The 8,682-nt window shown below is 40.6% G+C and overlaps 1 pseudogene; it reads left to right on the top strand.

Annotated features, from left to right (window-relative positions):
* The first annotated feature begins 4,909 nt into the window (after positions 1-4,909).
* On the top strand, positions 4,910-5,874 carry LOC102855402 (annotated as a pseudogene).
* The last annotated feature ends 2,808 nt before the right edge of the window (positions 5,875-8,682 follow it).

The raw sequence follows: 8,682 nt of genomic DNA, 5'->3' as shown, positions 1-8,682 counted from the left end.
ACACACAAAAGTATATTTTGTTCCAATATTTAGCCTGCTTATGTTATAGGGTAAAGAATATAGGATTTTGAATTATAAAGCATATATGTATGCCTTAGAATTATATCTTCTGTTCATAGGGTTTTCAGAGGCCTACTATTCCAGAAGTAGACAGCTGATTCTGCTTCCTAGTCTGTCTTCTATCATTTGGCACACCACTGACATAGCTTCCACCTTTACGGTAACACACATATGTCTTTGAGAAAGTACAGCCAGAATATGTCTTGGAGGCAAAGATGACAAAGCTTCAACTTACATACTTTGGGCCTGTTGTTAGGAGAGGCTATTACTTAACGAAGGACATTATAGTTGCAGAAGTGCAGGGTCAGCGGAGTGAGCAAGAGAGAGGAATACCTTCAAACAGATCGAATAACAAAGTGCTACAGTGGTCTTGAGTATGTCAGAAATAATGAAGATGGCACAGGTTATGACAATTTCAGATCTCTTACTCATAATGTCGCTAAGAGTTTTACTTGACTTGATGGCACCTAATGACAACACAATTGTATTTATTTAATATATTTTTATTGCTGCTATTGTTATGAGCTGTGGAGTCAGAAATGATTCCCAATTGACCTTCCAGTGGGTTTTCAGAAGCTGTAAACTTCAAGGGAGGAGATTGCTCATCTTTCTCTCATGGAGCAGCAAATGGACTCCAACTATGTGTCTCTGGGTTGGCAGCACAGCTCCTTACCACTAAGTCACCAGAGCCCCTGTATAAACATAAATTATAGATAGAAATATAATTTATATAGAAATATGATTTACATAGAAATATAATTTGTATATATATAGTTATACATATTATGATGTTGTTGTGTGTGAAACTGAGTTGAAATCAACTTATAGCTGACCTTCTGGTAGGTTTTCAGAGACAGTTAATCTCATGGCAGGAGATTGGCCATCCTTCTCCCACAGAATAGCTTGTGGATTCCACTTGTGTGCTTTTGGGATTGCAGCGTAGCTTCTTGCCACTGGGCCATCAGAGGTCCCTATATATAATTATTATATTCCTTATGTATAATTTATATTTCTTTAAATATACACAATATGTATTTATAATTGCCATTGAGTTAGAACTGACTCATGGTTGTCTCTCCATTGGGTTTCCAAGGCTGTGAATCACTTGGAAAGAGATTGCTGGTCTTTCTCCTGGAGAGCTTCTAGTGAATTTAGATTGGCAGAAAGGCTCAGTCTTTGGCTTAGCAGTGCAACTCCCGAAGGTCTACACCACCGGTTTGAATTCACCAGCTGTTCCAAAGTAGAAAGATAGACAATTTATCCTGCAGCTATGATTTGGTTTAGACTCTATGGCAATGACTGAATGAGTGATCAGTATCTGTATCTACATTTACGTCTATATTGTCTATCTTTGAGTTGATTTTGACTCCCATGAATGATTATTAAGACTATGTGTTGAACAAACCTGGGGGGCTACCATTCACCTGTACAACTATGGCATATTCATTCTGAAAAATTTCCAACAGATGACAGTAGTGTCCTGAGGAAACGGAAGTGTCTTTGGATTCATACAGTGTACTGCTTAGGAAAGGTCAAAGATTGACTGCAGTGTCCATCCATTTTCTCCCTATGTCATGGACCCTTTTGTGGGAGAATTAAAATGTGTGCACACACACGTGTGTGTGTGTGTGTGTGAGAGAGAGAGAGAGACAGAGAGAGGTTGAGTGACATTGACTGCTGAACAGAAGATTGACTATCAGAATCCACTCAGCACTTCCTTGGAAGGAAAGGCCTGACAGTCTGCTTCCATAAAGACTAAAGCTGAGAAAGCTACGTGGAGCAGTTCCATGCTGTAACACACAAGGCTTCCATGTATCAAGGAATATGCTAATGCTAACACAAAAAATAATTGAGGCTTATGGAATATTTTTATGTTGGAGGGGAGTATTGAATATCCCATGGACTATCAAGAGAATAAACAGATATGTCTTGGAGAAGGTGAAGACCGATTGTTCTTTGGAAGCAAGAATGGTGAGGTTTTATCTCACTATGTTTGGCCATGTTGCTAGGAGAGACTATTCCTTGGAGAAGGATATCATCTTGGAAAGAAGGAGGTATGGTGAAAGGAGGTATGGGAATTGATGGCCCATAACAACAATAACTTGGTGTCTAGCCGAAGATCATGACTACTCAAATGTTTTTGTTTGCTTTATTGTATTCTCACAAACAGTGTTATTTATTTACTTTTCAGAAGTATTAATTTTAGGCACCCTGGTGGCTTTAGTGGTAAGCAGTTGTGCTACAAATGTGTAGATGTTGTTGTTATTTGCCATCGAGTGACTTGTGACTCATAGCGACCCTATATACAATAGCTCTAAACCCTGCTCTATCCTGTGCCAATCTCACTCTCTCTGACACACCTACCTCCATTACCGCAGTCACTGAATCTATCCACCTCGTAGAGGGTCTTCCGCTCCTGCCCTGTCTCTCCCCCTTCCCAAGCATGACATCCTTCTCCAAGGACTGGTCCCTCCTTGCAAGATTTCCAAAGTATGTCAGATGAAGCTTCAGAAACTTTGCATCCAAGGAACAGCCTGGTTTAACCCTCACCAGGACAAACCTGTTTGTTCTCTTAACAGTCCATGGTATATTCAATACTCTTCTCTAACACCGCAGCTCAAAAGCATCAATTCTCCTTTGATTGTTCTTAGTCATTGTCCAGCTCTCTGATTCCATAGCAAGTGATTGCAAAGACCATGGCATGTATCAGGCACACCTTATGTGTTGGTACACAGTACAGATCTACCAGCTAGTTCCTGGTACAAGGATGGGCAATCTCCTCCTGTGCAATTTACTGCCTCTGAAAACCTGGTGGAGGTCAGCTATGCATAGGTTGCAACAGAATGGTACACAGCAACACTGTGCTTTCAGCCTTGGCTGTTGGAGGAAAAGACTGAATAATACTGAGTGACAAGTATGTAATGTTTCACATAATTACAAGTAATGATAAAACGACTTGTGGGTTTTTTTTTTCATGCAAAGGCATTTGACTGTGTGGATCATAACAAATTATGGCTAATAATGAGAAGAATGAGAGTCTCCAAACACTTAATTGTGCTCATGGGAAACTTATGTCTAGATCAAGAAACTGTTGTACAAGTAGAACAAGGGAATACTGCATTGTTTATAATCAGTAAAGGTATGTCTTAGGGTTGCATCCTTTCTTCACAGAAATTCAATATGTAGAGGGCTAGTGAAAGAGAGGAAACCCCTCAACAAGATGGGTTAATATAGTGACTGTATAAATGGGCTCAAGGACATTGTATATTAAAGTCACAGGCCAGATCTGTTCAGATCTATTGTTCTTATGGTCACTGTGAGTTAATGTCAACTTGATGACACATAATAACAACATCTTTCAATTTGTATGCTGAACAAGTCAGTAAAAAAGCTGGACTATATGAGGAAGAATGTGGCATCAGGATTGGAGGAAGACTCAGCAACAATCTGCATCATGCAGCTCATATGACTTTGCTTGCTGAAAATAAAGGAGGTCTGAAGAACTTACTGAAGAAGATCAAAGACTACAGCCTTCAATACAGGTTACACCCCAACATCCATAAAACAAAATCCTCACTCCTGGACCAATAGGCAAGATCATGATAGAGAAAAGATCAAAATTGTCAACTATTTCATTTTACTTGGGTCCACAGTCAGCTTCTATGGTAGCAACAGTAAAGAAATTCAAAAGAAATGCTGCACTTGGGAAATATGTTGTCAAGGACCTCTTCCAAAGTTTTAAAGAGCAACAATATCAGTTTAAAGACCAAGGCACACCTTTTCCAAGCCGTATTTTTTTTCTTTTATTGCTTCCTATATATCTGAAAGGTGAACAATCAATAAAGAAGACTGAAGAAGAATCAATGCCTTTGAATTGCGGTGTTTGAGGAGTATTGGACATTCCAAAGACTACCAAAAGAACAAATAAATTGGTCATACAGGAGAGGTGCAAGTAGAGTGCTTCTTAGAGCCAAAGATAGTGAAACTTTGTCACACTTCCTTCGGATATAGTCTCAGGAAGATCCAATTTTTGGAGAAAGAAAACATGCTGGGAAAGGTGGAGGGTTAGAGAAAAAAAGGAAGAGCCCCAACAAAAACGCATTAACACTGTGACTGCCACAGTGAACTTGAGCATGCCAGAGATAGTGACGATGACACAAGAGAGAACAAGGTTCAGATCTGCTGTTCATAAGATCGCTATGAGTGGCAGCTGAGTTGATGGCACCTAACAACAACAACAATAAACGTCCCCTAGATGGAGCTCTAGAGACTAACGGTAGGGGTTTGCACTGCCAGCCTAAAGACAGGCATTTGAATCCACGAGCTGCTCTGTAGGAAGAGGATGGACAATCTCTGCCCAGGCTTTGCAGCCTCTGAAAAGTCACTGAAAGATCATTTATGAGTTGGTTCTGATTCAACAACTATTGAGTTGAATTTTGAAATGTTCCTTGTATCTTAGATGTCTCCCTGGACAGTCTCTGCAAGAATTCATTATTCCATTTAGAAAATTATAATTAATGCAAATACAGATATTTACTTCACTTGATGGTGAAGGGAACAGACGGTAGTGATGAGTAGTTTACCCAACGCCGTACCCCTAAGTGGAAGTGCTGATTCACTCCTCTTGCCTTACCGACTTCTTCCACCAAAACCCAAAACAAGACAGAAAAGAGAAACCAGCCACAAAAAACAATGCACTGCCATCAAGTTGGGACCCACTCACAGCTGACCCTCCCCTGAGTTTTCCGAGGCTGTAATTTACACAGATTGCCGTCTTTAACCCATGGAGCTGTTGTGAGTTGTTACTTTTGCATTAAGAGTTCAACTCCCGGGGTCCCAAGATGCGGCCACCATGAAGAAGGTGGCTGCAGAAGACGTCAGTGTCACCTTTGAAGATATACAGAAGATAAATTTGCACGGAATAAGAGTAGAATCTCAGTGCTAAAGGAGGAGACATGTAAAAATAAACAAAACAAAACAAAAAAACAACGCTGCAGAATTTAGAAGACGCTTGCTTTGAGCTGTGGTGTTGGAGGACAACACTGAGCATTCCATGGACGGCTAAAAAAACAAGCATATGTCTTGGAGAGGGTGCAGCCGAGTGGTCTTTGGAGGTAAGACTGATGCCACATACTTTGGGCATGTTGCTACGAAGGGCTATTTCTTGGAGAAGAACATGACGCTGGGAAAGGTGGAGAGTTGGCGAAGGAGAGGAAGACCCTTGACCAAGTGGGTTGACATGGTAACTACTGCAACGGGCAGTATGTCAGGAAATGTGAAGATGACACAGGTTAGGACAGGGTTCAGAGCTTTTGTTCATAGGGTCCCTATGAGTTGTACTCGACTCAATGGCACCTAACAACAATAGGGGTTGGACAGGTAGATCCTGGAAAAATATTTTTATTTTTGCTTCTTCAACATCTGTTGGGACAGTCATAAAGCTTTTTTGCTTTCAACTACTAATGTGTTGTATTACATTAATAAGGGTTTTATTTCTCATCTGAAATCATTGTATCATTCCTTGGATAAATCCAAATAGATCATGAAAAAAAAAAAAAAGAAGACGTTCGCGATGACATCATGCTGGTGGATGATGACTGTCTAATGATACCCTACCAAGTGGGTGACGTTTTCATTAGCCATTCTCAAGAGGAGACACAAGAAATGTTAGAAGAAGCAAAGACAAATTTGCAAGAAGAAATCGATGCCTTAGAATCCAGAGTGGAATCCATCCAGCGGGTGCTAGCAGATTTGAAAGTTCAGTTATATGCAAAATTTAGGAGCAATGTAAACCTGGAAGCAGATGAAAGTTAGATGTTTGACAATGCTTTTTTTTAAAAAAAATTGTTTCATAAACTTGAATATTGTTTAAATTGATAATTTCCCTTCTTCAAATGATATGGAAAACCAAAACCTTTCTTTTTTAAATTTACATTTATTTAATGGAAACTTGCCTATTTTTACATGCCTTGCTTATTATTTATTTTATATTTTTAAAAGAAGACAGTATTCATCTGTGTATGTATTTTGCATAATGATTCCATCAAGTCTAGGGGCTCTGCTGTCATGTTATTAAAATCAGTTAAGCAATAAAAAAAAAAGAGTGCAACTCCCTGTGGGCAAGGCCATCGTTGTTGTGAGGTGCCATCAAGTTGATCATGACTCACAGCAAGTCTGTGAATAATGGCCCAGAACCTTGCCTCACCCTGTGCCATCCTCAGCATCTCTTGAGCCCATTTATACAGTTACTACGTCAGTCCATATTGTTGAGGGTCTTCCTCTTTCACTGACGCTCCGCCTTTCCAAGCTTGATGTCTTTTTCCAAGGTCTGGCCCCTCCTATCAACATACCCAAAGTGAACGAGACAGAGTTTCATCACCTTTACCTGTAAGAGCGTCCAATTGCACTGTCTCCAAGATGTATTTCCTTGTTCTTCTGGCAGTCCCTGGGCTAGCCAGTTCTATGGAGGCATTATTTTTATCTTCTGTTTTACAGAGGTGGTTGTTGTGTGCTGTCAAGTTGGAACTGACTTATAGGTGATCCTCTGGTGGGGTTTCAGAGGCAGTAACTCACAGGAGAGGATATTGCCTATCTTTCTCTAATGGAGCAACTTGTGAATTTGAACCAGGTGGCTTTGGGTTGACAGAACAGTTCCTTACCGCTAGGTCACAGGATTTCGTAGTGATATAGTGATACACTATAGTTAAAAGCTGAGATCTATCCCTTATGTTGCTTTTCAGAAGACCAGTCTTTGCAGGTAGACGCATCACTCACTCTTGCCATCGCGTCAGAACCGACGAAGAGCTGACCCTCCATTGGGCTTTTGAGGCTGTCAATTGCATGCGATATGATTATCTTTCTTTCTTTCTTTCTTTTTTGAGGAGCCACTGTTAGATTCAAACTGCCAGAAAGGTGTGGCCTTTGGGTAACAAAGCTCTTTGTGGACTACAAAAGAGTCCATGTTGAACCACAGACTGGCTTAATATTGGAACCAAAATACATCAATATTTTTTGTTACTTGACAGTTATAATATTAATTTAGTGATGATAAAGTCACACATTACGTATGAAATAAACGGAAAGAATTTCAATGACTTGCCCAAGATATGGAATAAAGGGTCAAGTGGAATTTGAACCAGCGATTTGATTACTAAGAAATTATTATCAGCTTACTGTTCAAGCTACAGACTTCAGACCTCCTTTCCTCATGAGTACTTCATGTCACTACATTTCCATCAACAGACAGTAATCCACATCATCCTTTCAAATGGATTAATCCTTGTAATTTTATATTTAAAGTTCTTGTAGAAAGGAGAGAGATATATTGCTGTTGACCTGACTAGAGTGCCAACAGCTTCCAGCTTGCTGAGGTTAAGGCGGCAAATCTGGAACCTTCTGTTGGAGTGAAGTGAGCCTGAGTTGCGTATGGCAGAGCTCCCTGAAGCCCTAGGCGAAGCAGTAAAGCTCTCTGTGCTTGTGGCTTCTGGCCAGGGGCAGATGCATTTGCACTTGCTCTGAAGTTGTTTTCAGCTCCTGTGGGGGAGAAGACAGTGCTATTTTGGCTGGTGTAACCTCAAAATTTGGTAATCCAGTGAGACCACATGTTGTGGGAAGCCTTGGACGTCACCACTCAGCCTCTTTCTCCATGGGCTGGCTAGCCTGGGCTTTGGGAGATATTTTACAAGTGCCACATGTGGAGCATCTAAGAAGGATTAAGGCTAATTTTGAAGAAAGGTAAGTCATTTGGAGAAAAATTGCTAGTTGTAACTGGTAAAAATTTCACTTTTTTCTTATAAGACTGTCAGATTCCAAAGCCCTAGTTGTTTTCATCGTACGGACACCCCATAACCCTCCTAACTGGGCATTATTTGAATCTTCTATTTTTTACTGAGGAAGAAACAAAAGTTCAGTGTGGTTCCATGATCTGCACACTTTTAAGGCCAGAATTTGACTTCCAGTCTTGGGACTCAAAAGTCTATAGATAGCGTCTTTTCACTGTGGCCTGTTGCCCTTTAGATTGGCTTAATATCAGAGCCAAAAGGTATAACTATTTGACTTTTCTGTTTTGTTAACCTGCAAATTTTTAGAAAAGAGGAAACAATATAAAATAATAAAACAATAAAAAAGAAAATCATAGCAGCGTGTTGTGATCAACTTGCCAAACCTCTTAGGTCTCATCATGCAACAGTGAATGATATTTTAACTTAACGTGCTGCAGCAGTGTGGAGGCGGCTCGCTGTGGAGGAGTCAGCAGGTGTGACCACAGAAAGTGTTCACAGTGGGTTCAAACAATAAAATGGGCTTTGTGATGCTGTTCAGGAACTGCAGTCAGGAGGGGGTATGACTCACTAGTTGGTTCATTTTTTCCCACTGACAGAGCCCTCAATTATAAACTTATTTACCTGGCTTGGCTCCATTTCCCTTTGTTACATTGTGTACCTGCTTCACATCAGAGAGCTGCTTCCTGCTAATCCCAGTGTCTGAATGTCTCTCTACCACAATGAAGTTCACTGCCTCCTCAGGATGAATGAATCTGGGGGGAGTTCCTGGCCCAGCCTGTAGGCACTTCGAAGAGTGGAAGCCCTCAACTCTTGTAGCTCATGTGACCCAGGCAGAAATAAC

The sequence above is a fragment of the Elephantulus edwardii genome, unplaced genomic scaffold, assembly GCF_000299155.1.
Source record: "Elephantulus edwardii isolate Elephantulus edwardi_28Jun2011 unplaced genomic scaffold, EleEdw1.0 scaffold00008, whole genome shotgun sequence".
In the NCBI taxonomy this organism is placed as follows: Eukaryota; Metazoa; Chordata; class Mammalia; order Macroscelidea; family Macroscelididae; genus Elephantulus; species Elephantulus edwardii.
The sequence above is the reverse complement of the archived record's forward strand: the minus strand, read 5'-3'. Positions and strand labels throughout refer to the sequence as shown.